The sequence below is a fragment of the Mus caroli genome, unplaced genomic scaffold (assembly GCF_978045245.1).
Source record: "Mus caroli unplaced genomic scaffold, Mus_caroli_1 scaffold_9, whole genome shotgun sequence".
NCBI classification, from domain to species: domain Eukaryota; kingdom Metazoa; phylum Chordata; class Mammalia; order Rodentia; family Muridae; genus Mus; species Mus caroli.
The window spans coordinates 76,887,377-76,901,649 of NW_028227264.1; the positions used below are offsets into that span (position 1 = coordinate 76,887,377).

At 41.8% G+C, this 14,273-nt stretch overlaps 1 pseudogene; it reads left to right on the plus strand.

Annotated features, from left to right (window-relative positions):
• Window positions 1-8,425: 8,425 nt before the first annotated feature.
• LOC110303723 (protein tyrosine phosphatase type IVA 1 pseudogene) lies at window positions 8,426-8,948 on the plus strand (annotated as a pseudogene).
• Window positions 8,949-14,273: the final 5,325 nt, after the last annotated feature.

Here is a 14,273-nt window from a genome sequence, read left to right on the forward strand (position 1 = left end):
TCACATGTATGCAAAGCAAAGTATAAAGTTCTCAGATTGCATACTTTCAGATACTTCGAAGTATCCAGTTTCAGACAAGAAACAAGGAAGCAAGAAGTGAAATACCTCAGTTATATAGAAGGAATTATATAGTTTAATATGACTTGCAAAGGTGCACATTATTCTTAGATGTGTCTTATATGAGCTTAGCCATCTATAGACTGGAATTCTTGGTCTAGAATCACAGCAAAATGATCAAAAAATGAGTTTGTTAAAACAAGAGTCATAAGCCGGGCATGGTGGTGCATGCCTTTAATCCCAGCACTTGGGAGGCAGAAGCAGGCATATTTCTGAGTTTGAGGCCAGCCTGGTCTACAAAGTAAGTTCCGGGACAGCCAGGGCTACACAGAGAAACCCTGTCTAGAAAAAACAAACAAACAAACAAACAAACAAACAAACATTCAAAAACCCCCAAGAGTCATATTTTCTCATAAATCTTGACCACAGAGTTACATAAACTAAGATTCTTGATGGATTGAGACTATCTCATCTCTTGGAAGCTACTGAGACAATTTTAGAGATCATTGTATCATGGCTATAGTACTTCATTCACTGTCTCAACTATGTCATCTTATAGAGTCTTAAACACATTAGGACCTGACATAAGGATCTTATCATAATCCTGAATACATCTCCAAACAATCTATGTACAAATATGCATCAGGGCTCAGAATGTTAATAACTCTTTAGGGAGATATAACTCAAGGGATATCAATAATTGTGCTTGAGATCAAGTAGATGAGCTGAGAGATTGTAGTTAATTACTTGTTATCAAAAGGATGCTCCCTCAGTCCATCAAGGGGTGGCTTATGGACTCATCTATGACATTCTATTTGTTTAAATAACAAACAGAAACGACATTTAAGCACCATGCTATGAAAAGGTGTAAAATAACAGTGAAGAGTCATCACTTATTTGCCTGTAAAAGTCTTTAGACTGCAAATTCTTCTCTTTATATTACCTACAGTCCAGATATTCACCACCAATATATACCTAGTTGATACCTTCTTAGAACAAATGAACTTTTTTTTTTTTTTTTTAAACAAGGAAACTGCTTTGGGGTGGTATCAAGAGTACAGGAAATTTGAAGAGAAATTGCTGACTGTTATCTTGCTACCCCACATCTACACCACCTTCAATTTCCACACATTGCTTTATTTGGGTAGGAAGCAAAATTTATGAACTGATATTGAGTCATCTCTATGAAGAGAAAGCCATTATTTACAAACTGATGGACATTCTATGTGTATAATTTTCATGGTGGGCACCTTTATTCTAACATGCATCAAGGCTACAAAGCCACATACAGTAGCGTCATTGGCACATCTCCTTCCTGTGCTTTTGGAACTGCTTAGAGTTTGGGGATGGAAATTGAAAGCTGTTGTTAAGCTAGTAGTTTTCTAAAGATCATCATGCTATCAGAGAAGGTTAAGTAGTGGATGAATTCAATTATCTACATGTTGGGACGTTCCATTTCTACATGTCAGTGGTACAACTAGCCATGGATAAAACAATATTACAGAAAGTTAATGTTCAGATGCAAACAGCAGACATCATTGGTGCATTTAAATTCAGCTATTGATCTGCAATTGATGAATTCAGCAGAATCATTAATTTCTCTCTCTCTCTCTCTCTCTCTCTCTCTCTCTCTCTCTCTCTCTCTCTCTCTCTGGTTTTTCGAGACAGTGTTTTTCTGTGTAGCCCTGGCTGTCCTGGAACTCACTGTATAGACCAGGCTGGCCTCAAACTCAGAAATCTGCCTGCCTCTGCCTCCCAAGTGCTGGGATCAAAGGCGTGTGCCACCACGCCTGGCTATTAATTTCTCAAGAACTGTGGCAAACCTGTTTAGAGTCAGGCATGGGCGTGATAAGGGATACAGACATGAAAGCACAATAGAAAGCATATGGTGTGAGTTCTGCAGCTCTGGCCAAGTTAATAATAATAATAATAATAATAATAATAATAATAATAGGACTACCTTCCATTTGAGACATGAGGGTGCCACACTCTTTTATGATGGTCATGTCTGGCCTGTGCCTTACCTGTCCTTTTCCCTCTCCTCTAGCCTGGTATCTTTAGATGTGATATGTTTGCCTCACCCTAAATGGTTTTTATATGCATAGTTTGATGTTAACTTGTGTTGTAAGTCTCCTTCAGAGGAGATTATCCTCGGGTTCTGCTCAGTGTGGGCTCAGATGAAATCACAATACCTGTGGCTGAGGAAGGTCTTCAGACACATATTCATATTCAGCTTGTTTTCACCTGCATGTGGGGTCTCAGATGTAGGAGTAAGTGCTCCAGGGTTCTCCATGGGCTCGAAGAGGCCAGTCAGAAAGGAACTGAAGTGATTCAAGTGGCAATCTCTGCCATCACTATAACTGCAAACACAGCATTACACACATGAGCTGTGTGCGTTCCTGCTGCACACTGTGGGTGCACCGCCATGGGACTCACAGCCTGGCAGACACTCAGTTAATATGCTCTTCTCTTGGATTTTATCTGCTTTTATCTGGGAGTTCTTGTAGACTCCCTTTACTGTGTTTAGCTACAGAAAATTTGGATGTCTCTTCAGAATATATTCTTCACAGCTGGATGGAGATGTGGTGATTGCTGTCTGTTTTCTACTCACATGTACAATCCTCAAAACAAAGTTACTGGAGAAGGTTACAGAATATGGATTTTGTAGTGGAGTAAGTTCTTTTCCTCATTTTTTTTCTTTTTCAAATTCAGGATGTCTATGCTCCCGGGAAAGTGTAGATGCAAGCATCCCCACTCCCTATTTATCACATTATAGCACTCTCTCACTTCCATCTTCCTGGGATACTGACATTCTAGTGACTTGTTTCTTTTAAAGATGAAGAGGCAATTTGGGTTTTATTCAATTTACTTTCTATATTTGTCACTTGAAATTTCCCCATCTTACTTTGCTCTGCCTTTGGACTTTAACACTTTCATGTCATCTCTGCATGAGAAGGAAGGGTTGACAAAGTATTTTGACAAATTCTAGAAGTACAGTTGTACTTCTGTGAGAAGAGATAATGCCATTCAAGGAAGTGACCACTGTGAGAATGGAGTGACAAGAGGTGCCTGTGTTAGTTGCTATAGATTTCAGAGCAAGCACATTGGAGCCCACACCTGACACTCCTTGGAGGGTCAGGCACCAAAGGCCAGAGTCGATGCAATGATTCCTAATGATACTCTGCTATACTCATAGACTGGAGTCTAGACCAATTGCCATCAGAGGGGCTTCATCCAGCAACTGATGGAAAGAAACACAGAGACTAAACCTTAATCAGAGCTTGGGGAATGCTGTGGACGAAGGGGAGTAAGGATTGTAGGAGTCAAGGACATCACAAGAAAACCCACAGAATCAACTAACCACAGCTTATAGAGGCTCACAGAGACTGAGCTGACAAAGACCATGCATGTGTCTGACATAGGACCTCTACATATATGTTACGATGTGTTCTTGTGGGACTCTCAACAGGGGGAGAGGAGGTGGGTGGTAGGTGGGATGAGTGGTGGGTGGTGAGTACTGCTGTGTAGGAATAAACTAACCCCACACCTATTATATCAACTGGCTATGAAGGTGTGTCCCTGTATTCTCAGTTGTTAATTGCTGTGCTGACAGGATATATGGTATTGCCATTTTTATAGCTCTCAAGACCTGCCTTGTATATGTAAATGTCTCTTCCTCACCTGTCCACCGAGATGGCTCTCTGAGATTGTCACATTAAAAAGCAAGCTGCCATGGGGAAGGTCAAATGGCCCTCAGCCTGGCCAAAAGGACTACCTTAGCAGGCCTGCTGCTGGTGGGTTCAGAACGCGTAGCTGTGGAGTCTCTCCCACCATGCTAAGCAACTGTTTTTGTATGAACATTTTGTGGCTTTTGATAAATAAAGAGCTGGCAGCTGGAACTGGGGCAGAGGGACAGAAGAAGAGGAACAGGGCAGGGAAGTCAGGTGGAGTCTGGATGGGGAGCTGAGGGACTGCCCCAGCAAATAGGCTAACAGCCTATTTGGTACAGATGGTACAGATGTCTCCATGTCTTTATTATTGAACCCCATGGAACCTCTGAAAGCCCCTGCAATACTGCTGTCTCTGACTCTTTTGCCTCCTTTTGGGACACTTTCCCTCCTACTGGATTGCCTCATTCAGTCTTAATATGAGGGACGTGGTTAGTCTTAATGCAACATGATATGCCATGTTTGGTTGATATTCCTGGGGGAGTGTCTGCCCTTCTTTTTGAAGGGAAATAGAAGAGCAGAGGTGAAGAAGAGGGACTGGGAGGAGGGGAAACTGCCATCAGGATGTAATATATAAGAGAATAATAAATAAATAAATAAATAAATAAATTTTAAAAAAAAAGAAGAAAAAGTTGGGGGTCAGCAGAATCTAAGTATCAGCCTAACCTGATTGCTCACCATAGGATGTCCGGACCATGCTTCTAGGGTCAGCCCCATCAGCAGTTGACTCTTGACAGTCATCTAAAGAGGAAAATGGTCTCAGGGCCACCTGGCTCGTTTCCCAAAAGTGTCCACTCCCCCTACTGTGTAGCTGTTAACCTAAGATATTAACCAGATGCTCATTCACCTTCTGTCACCCTGCTTAACTTCTGCTTGCTTAGAAAAAACAAAAATCCACGATAATGCCTCATACAGCAGACACACACCCAGAGTTGAGACAACTGTGGCTTTTGCCTTTAAAACCCCCAGCCTCTGTCTTCCTCTTTTGCAGCAGCTCTCAGACTTGTACAGGAGGCTGTAGCTATGTTGCTGTGGGGATGAAATTATGTTTTATAATACAGTTCTTCCTTTCTCCTGTTTTTTTTTTCTTTTGCTTACTTTTGGGGTTTTGGTGCAAAGTGACCACCAGTGACCATGATCACATTCTTTCTCTGACCAGATGTCCCCCAAGGACATAGCTCTCTCTCTCTTGGCATTGCCTCTCTGATCCTTCCTTTCCACTGAACATAGGTGGGAAGGCTCATGGCCGATGACCACAAGGGTGCAGATTCTGGAAGACTTGAAAAGAGAGGTGTACAGGAACAGAACCCACATAACACTTATCACAAGGATCCCAGGAAGTGGGGGCTCATTTTTCACAGAATCCTGGAAAAATCCAGGGCAGATGTTGGAATCCTCAGCCAGTGGTGGCTATCTTGAGGACACTGATTTTTTTTTTTTTTCCGAGACAGGGTTTCTCTGTGTAGCCCTGGTTGTCCTGGAACTCACTTTGTAGACCAGGCTGGCCTTGAACTCAGAAATCCACCTGCCTCTGCCTCCCAAGTGCTGGGATTAAAGGCATGCGCCACCACACCCGGCTGATCACTACTATTTAGAGGATACCACTATTGACCCAACATTCAGAACGAACTAAAATTGCAAAACATGACATATAAGCTGCTGTTCATTACGTAAGCGGGGTGAATGAACCAGGAAGAGTTTAACACACTGATGTTCCCGACAAGTCAGGTGCATCAGGTCATTGCCAGTAGGGGAGGAGTAGAGAAACACTGTATCAACATTAATTCAGGGAGCTTGTACAAGGCAAGTGTAGCTGAAATTAGGCCCGTGAAAAGGAGCATCTAGACATTATGTTGCTTAGGAAGAGAAAGCAAAGAAGAGTCACCATCAGGAACATTTATAGGACTAGTGATCTTGTTAACTTAGTCCTGTAATATTTTGCATAATTCAATTATTACCTTTAAACCCTCATATGTTTATAAAATTCACCTTTATACTAGCATTTTCTAAGTATTTTATTATTTGAAATACATTGAGGCTGATAACATACAGCACCATCTAGTTAACTTGGACAGATGTTATTTCTGTATGTTGGGTGTGTACAAGTTCCTGTACAGATTCATTTGCACAAAGCATGAACAAACTAAATCCTAAATAGCTACAGGTTGAGAATCCACAGACCCAGAGGGACTAAGTCAAGGAGGGTGCTAGGGGAGGGTTGGTGGAACTTCCTGGGAAGGGTAAACAGAACATTTTGTAGGTGAGGAAAGAGGGGTGGAGGGAGAGACTATGGGGAGAGACAGAACTGGGGGACATAGGGGAGTGATGTGCTAACCTAGTGCAGCAGAAACACCCTGGACTCTAGGAGGATGACCTAGCAATGGAGAATAGCCTGAACCAGCCAGCATCTGTAACCAGGCAAGGCTTCCAGTGGTGGGGCTGGGACAGCAACCCAGCAACAAAGCCTGTGACCCACAAATTGCCTGTCCTGCCTACAAGATTTGCTGTGGCAATGATAGCTCAGAACTTGAGTGGACAACCAATGACTTGTTTAACTTGAGACCCAGGCCACAAGAGGGAGCTCATGTCAGATACTGTCTGAGTGGCCAGGAACAAGAGGAGGCTGAACAACCCAGACACCTAGGATAGAACCAAAGATTACTACACACACACACACACACACACACACACACACACACACCACACCAATGAAATGATTTCTAATGACATTCTGCTATACTCATAGATTGGTGCCTAGTCATCAGAAAGACTTTCTTCAGCAGCTGATGGAAGCAGATGCAGGGACCCACAGCCAAACATTAGGTGGAGCTTGAGGAAGCCTGAGAATGAATGGGGAGGAAGGATTGCAGGAGGAGAGGGGTCGATGACACTATGAGAACACAGCCTATATAATGAACTAAGCAGGGCTCACAGGGACTGGAACACAATCACAGAGTGTGCAGGAGCCTTCTCTAGGTCCTCTGCACGCATATATCTATTGGTTGTGTAGCTTGGTGTTTTTGCAGGCCTAACAGCGGGAGTGGGGGGGATCTCTGACCATTTTGCCTGCTCTTGGGATCCTTTTCCTCCTACTGGGTTGCCTTGTCCAGCCTTGATGTGAGGGTTTGTGCCTGGTCTTACTACATCTTGTTACGCCACGTTTGGTTGATATCCCTGGGAGGCCTGCTATTTTCTGAAGGAAAAAGGAGATGCAGTGGATATGGGGTAGAAGGGAGATTGGGTGGGGGGCAACTGGGAGGAGTTGGAGAGAGGGGAAACTGCAGTTGGGATGTACTGTATATGAGGAGAATAAAAAAGCTTTTACAACAATATGTAAGCAAAAACAAAACAAACAAAAACATGACACATAAATGTTGGGTACTTTAAAATAGAACGTATTCCTTGTCAAACCTTGTAGAGTAAAACAAACTTATCATCAGATGGGAATGTCTCATCTTCTGGAAAGTGATTTATTTGTTTATTTATTTTTCTAACAAGCTCCAACAATTTTATTTCTTCTTCCACAACATGCTTCCAATACCATTACATGATTAAATGTTTTACATATTAAAGCAAAAAAAAATTATTCCCAAGAACCCACGTACATTCTGTTTAAGTGACTTGTTATAGATGAACAAAGTGTAAGCAAGCAAGGTATTTTTTCTTAGCCGGTAAATCACAATTTGTGAGTACAAAGAAAGGATCAATTATTCTCTTGTTTATCTTAAAAAGTTATTTTACGAAGAAAATCTTAAAAGAATCACAAACCTACACCTTTATATTAAAAAAATAGTCATTTCTACCTTAAATCTTCAGGGTGCACATCTACTCACCGATTTTTTTATTAAATCATCTCAGGAAGCCAAGGCAAAAATGAGTGCAAGAAATTATTCATCACCTTGGTCACCAGAAAGGCACACACATCAGCTAGTCCTAGTTAGGGAGCCACTGTTCTTGTTCTCTGACCTCAAAACATCCCTAGCTCAATTATCAGAAGTGCGACTTTCTGAACTTTAAATTGTTCTCCCAAATTTTCTATGTCAAAGCCACTATCAAAAAGCATCTTGGCCTGGGTGGTGACACTCCTCGGGCAGCTCACTGCATTGTCGTCTGGTGCCCGCCCCACTGCCTGCATCACCGCCACAGTCTTTAATGAGTAGACATATTCCTCAGTTCTGTGGTGTTCTCGGTCACACATTTATGGAGTTTCTGAAGGGCAGTGGAGATTACTGCCAGGCACAGCACGACCTCTATGCAGACAAGTGAACTGTAGAAATTCATGACTACTCCACCAAGAAGCCCCCATAAGAGTGGATAACCTGGACACAGGCATGTTGAATTGAAATCTGCAGAGCATTTGACAGAAGCTCAGACCTGGATGGGGTAAGCCTCAGTGCACTTCCTTTGTATTGCCTCAGTATTACTGGATTGAAGAATCACTGCTTCTTGTTTGGAGGTTCATTTCATTGCCCGTTTCTCCCAATTCATACTCAAAACACTGAGAATTTCAAGTGGAGTATATTGTATATTGAAGTAGACTTCAGATTGTTTTTTTGTTTTAAATCCTTTCTGTATTCAATTTTTTAAATTCTTTCATAACCCTACTGGTTGTTGTTGTTTTTTTTTTTAACTAAATTAACATGGCTCGAATGAACCGCCCCGCTCCTGTGGAAGTCACATACAAGATCATGCGATTTCTTATTACACACAATCCAACCAATGCAACCTTATAGAGGAACTTAAGAAGTATGGAGTTACCACAATGGTAAGAGTATGTGAATCAACTTACGACACTACTCTTGTGGAGAAAGAAGGCATTCATGTTCTTGACTGGCCTTTTGATGCTGGTACACCACCATCCAACCAGATTGTCGAGGACTGGTTAAGTCTTGTGAAGATTAAGTTTTGTGAAGAACCTGGTTGCTGTATTGCTCTCCATCGTGTCGCAGGCCTTGGCAGAGCTCTGGTGCTTGTTGCCCTAGCATTAATTGAAGGTGGAATGAAATATGAAGATGCAGTACAACTCATAAGACAGAAGCGGCGCGGAGCTTTTAACAGCAAGCAACTTTTGTATCTGGAGAAGTACCCGGAAATGCGGCTCCGCTTCAAGGATTCCAATGGTCATAGAAACAACTGTTGTGTTCAATAAAACTGGGGTGCCTGATGCCATTGCCTTAGAAGTGGAACTCCAGATGGGACCTGATTTGTCGTACGTAATTGCCCAATGTGTCGGCTTACCGAATAAGTCTACTGAAGCTCCACAGGAATATTGAAAAACCAGTCTTACCAGGCCACAAGTTTGACAGAATTGCAACCTCTATATTTGAACTATGATCAACATGTTTGGACACTTAGCAAAAGATTTTTGCTGGTTAGCATTTAAAATGTGCTTATTATTTCTACCAATTGACCTTTCCTAAAATAAGGTATTGAGTTATGTCATTAAATGTACTCCTGTGCCAGAATATTACTAGTCTATAAGGAATTTAGAAGGATTCGGTGCCAAAATACCCGGCACAATACTTGTATATTTTTAGCATCATACAGAACCAAAATTGCAGGAACTAAGAACTCTAGAGCATCCATGGTGTATTCCTTCAGTCATTTCAAACACTGCAGGGCTTCTCTCGCTATCTGCCTGCCCACTCTGTTTACATCTCCCACACTTACGCCAGAATACATCAGGTTTGCTTAGCCATCCTTTATTTTTTCTCTAAGTCTTGCGCTGATTATTTAATATCTCTGTCTCGTTTTGTTCTGTTTTGGGAAACCTCTGTTTGAAAATCAACTTTGTTACAGAAGCACATACCTTCAGTAATGTCTCCAGACAAAAAGCCTTACAGTTAACTTAATGTTTGCACTCAGAAGTGCAACCTAACAGGGAGGGCCTAAAAAAGAAAGGAGAGGAGGCTATGAAATATTTTTAGTAATATGTTGCCTTTGTCTTGTGCAGAACATGTAGAGTATGCTCTTTAATTTAGTAAATATTTTTAAGATGTAGAGAGAGAAACATTGTTGTAGCTAACCAATTCTTAATCAAAATTTCTGAAACTTTTGTGTTTTCCATACCTATCAGAAGTTTTCCAGCCTGTTTGAATGATGGCTTTCCTCTTCTCTTCCCAATCTCTTGCAAAAAAGACAAAGTGGGATCTGCTAGTGAACTGAGGAGAAATGTTTTATATGCCTTTTGAGCTATGTAACTTAATAATTGGATACTTGATCATTTGCTTTATTATGTAATCGATAAAATGGTGATGTGTATTAAAGTTAGTTCAACCATATATTTATACTGTCTGGGAATGTGTGGTTGTAGTTCTGTCTGGGAATGTGTGGTTGTAGTTCTGTCTGGGAATGTGTGGTTGTAGTTCTGTCTGGGAATGTGTGGTTGTAGTTCTGTCTGGGAATGTGTGGTTGTAGTTCTGTCTGGGAATGTGTGGTTATAGTTCTGTGGGAGAAATAGTTTGCCAGTGTTCACCAGCTTGTAAAAACTTAGTACGAGAGCTTCAACATCTAAATAAATGATGAAACGCATTCGTCACTGAGGTCACTTTGCCTAAAATTAACTTAATTTGTAGAAAACGATGGATTCAGTTACTATCATTTCAATTTATGGAAACATTTTTAGGGTTGCCAAGTGCTTTTTATTAAAAATTGCTCTTTAAAGGTCTAGATAGTTGTGAATCAGTTGAATGTTGGGCACCGAGGGGAAACAGTTTGTAATAGGTGATGACCTTGATTTTAGTTCAGTTCCATCAGTCTCATGTAGCTCTGTGCAATTTCCAGTCCAGTTTTCTCATTTTTAAGTTCATTACATGCCTGTATATATTTTGAAATTAATTTGAACCTGAGTATTTGGCACATGATGGCTTAATAAATTTTAACTTTGAATAATAAATAAAAACCCCAAACCATCTTAACCTAACTTTACTAACTACATCTATAAATTCTTTCTAAGGGTGGCGGTTGAATCATCAGTCTATTCCAGCAACACTGTTTGGAAAAGATCAATCACTAATATTCTTTTTTTTAATATTTTTTATTAGGTATTTTCCTCATTTACATTTCCAATGCTATCCCAAAAGTCCCCCATACCCTCCCCCCCCCCACTCCCCTACCCACCCACTCCCCCTTTTTGGCCCTGGCGTTCCCCTGTACTGGGACATATAAAATTTGCAAGTCCAATGGGCCTCTCTTTCCAGTGATGGCCCACTAGGCCATCTTTTGATACATATGCAGCTAGAGTCAAGAGCTCCGGGGTACTGGTTAGTTCATAATGTTGTTCCACCTATAGGGTTGCAGATCCCTTTAGCTCCTTGGGTACTTTCTCTAGCTCCTCCATTGGGGGCCCTGTGATCCATCCAATAGCTGACTGTGAGCATCCACTTCTGTGTTTGTTAGGCCCGGGCATAGTCTCACAAGAGATAGCTTATCTGGGTCCTTTCAGCAAAATCTTGCTAGTGTATGCAATGGTGTCAGCGTTTGGAAGCTGATTATGGGATGGATTCCCGGATATGGTCCATCCTTTTGTCACAGCTCCAAACTTTGTCTCTGTAACTCCCTCCATGGGTGTTTTGTTCCCAATTCTAAGAAGGGGCACAGTGTCCACACTTTGGTCTTTGTTCTTCTTGAGTTTCATGCGTTTAGCATATTGAATCTTATATCTTGCGTATCCTAAGTTTCTGGGCTAATATCCACTTATCAGTGAGTACATATTGTGTGAGTTCCTTTGAATCACCAATATTCTAAGTGCCAATGATACTGCCCAGTGAGGGGCTGGAAACCCACTTAGAGTTTTCATGCCACGAATAGATTATGAGGTGTGTGGTAGCTGTGAGTGCAGGAAGTAGGTGGATACTCACCCGCATTAGGTCTTTAGGACACATAGTCCTTGGGACTCTACCTCTCTGATTCACTCCTATCATGGTTGTTGCTAGCCAGTGGACTGCATTTCATGAGTTCTAAAGCTGTTTTGCTGTTCTTCTTGCATGGCCTCCCAACATAAGATGAAATAAGCCCTTTTCTTCCCTAAGTTGCTTTTGGTCATAGTATTTATCGCAGTAATAGAAAATCAAACTAGAATAAGAGCAATTGTAAGTTAACAGCAAAATTGAGTATAATGTGTGGGATTTGCCATGTATAGGTTGCCCTTTACACACATCCCCATGTGTTTTTCTGCCAAATATGTGCCATGTAATTTCTACTGCAATTAAGATACAAATAGGAATCTAATGAAGTAAATTTCATGAGTGTTACCCATGTGGTGGTGGGACTTTTTCATAATGCAGCTGCCTGAGGGTCAGCCATGCTCCTGTAGTATACACAATAAACCCATTGGAGCTTAAAAAAAAAAACTGGTAGGAAGAGTACAGAAAGATATCAGGTAGGCACTGAGAGGCTCAGTGATAGAACACTATGGGCTCAGTCCCTAGCACTTGAACATGCTTAATATAATTTTCTAGGTCCTTTTTACCCCAAACAAGTTGAGAATCAATTTTAACCACCATAGTTCAGTATGGTGACTCAAATCTATAGCACCCAGAAGGCTGAGGCAGGAGGATCACTGTGAATTCAGGCCAACCTGGGTGTGCTGGATAGTTTTATGTCAATTTGGCAGAAGTTAAAGTCATTTGTGAGGAGAGAACGGTACAGCGGAATGCCAGGGGCAAGAAGTGGGAGAGGGTGGGTAGGGAAGCAGGGCGGGGGGAGAGTATAGAGAACTTTCAGGATAGCACTTGAAATGTATATAAAGAAAATATCTAATAAAAGAAAGAAAGAAAGAAAGAAAGAAAGAAAGGAAGAAAGAAAGAAAGGAAGGAAGGAAGGAAGGAAGGAAGGAAGGAAGGAAGAAAGAAAGAAAGAAAGAAAGAAAGAAAGAAAGAAAGAAAGAAAGAAAGAAAGAAGGGCCACAGGCCTCATCCGGCCAGATCAGCGCCGGGGTAGCGGGAGCGCAGGGTTGCCTGACACCCGCCAGCTACCCACGACCCCCGCCGCAGGATTTTGGGACTGCTGGTGTTTGGAACACAGCTTCTGCTCCAATCCAATCACGCGGGACCTGAGACTGCTCTGGTTGGGGAGAGAGAAATCCGGCCTACATAGGGCCACAACCCTCTTCCGGTCAGAACAGCACCGGGGCAGCTGGGGCGCAGGGTCGGCTGACACTCACCAGCTACCCACAACACCCACCACAGGATCTTAAGACTTCTGGAGAGTGGAACACAGCCTCTGCTCCAATCCAATTTCACGCGGGACCAGAGACTGCATTAGTTAGGGAAGCAGAAAAATGGCCTGAGTAGGACCACAGGCCTCTTCCGGCTGGACCAGCACCGGGGTACCGTCAGCTACCCACGACCCCCGCCGCAGGATTTAGAGACTGCTGGTGAGTGGAACACAGCTTCTGCTCCAATCTTTAAACAGTGACAACGATAACAACTAACCCCAGAGATTACCAGATGGCGAAAGGTAAACGTAATAATCTTACTAACAGAAACCAAGACCACTCACCATCATCAGAACCCAGCACCCCCACTTCGCCCAGTCCAGGGCACCCCAACACACCGGAAAAGCTAGACACGGATTTAAAAGCATATCTCCTGATGATGATAGAGGACTTCAAGAAGGACTTTAATAACACACTTAAAGAAATGCAGGAGAACACTGCTAAACAGGCAGAAGACAATAAAGAGGAAGCACAAAAATCCCTTAAAGAATTGCAGGAGAACACTGCTAAAGAGTTACAAATCCTTAAAGAAAAACACGATAACATAATCAAACAGGTAGAAGTCCTTAATGAAAAACAGGAAAACACATCCAAACAGATGATGGAAATGAACAAAACCATACTAGACCTAAAAAGGGAAGTAGACACAATAAAGAAAACCCAAAATGAGGCAACACTGGAGATAGAAACCCTAGGAAAGAAATCTGGAACCATAGATACGAGCATCAGCAACAGAATACAAGAGATGGAAGAGAGAATCTCAGGTGCAGAAGATTCCATAGAGAACATCGGCACAACAATCAAGGAAAATGTAAAATGCAAAAAGATCCTAACTCAAAACATCCAAGAAATACAGGACACAATGAGAAGACCAAACCTACGGATAATAGGAGTGGATGAGAATGAAGATTTTCAACTCAAAGGACCAGCAAACATCTTCAACAAAATTATAGAAGAAAACTTCCCAAATCTAAAGAAAGAGATGCCCATGAACATACAAGAAGCCTACAGAACTCCAAATAGACTGGACCAGAAAAGAAATACCTCCCGACACATAATAATCAGAGCAACAAATGCTCTAAATAAAGATAGAATACTAAAAGCAGTAAGAGAAAAAGGCCAAGTAACATATAAAGGCAAGCCTATCAGAATTACACCAGATTTTTCACCAGAGACTATGAAAGCCAGAAGATCCTGGACGGATGTTATACAGACACTAAAAGAACACAAATTCCAGCCCAGGCTACTATACCCAGCCAAACTCTCAATTA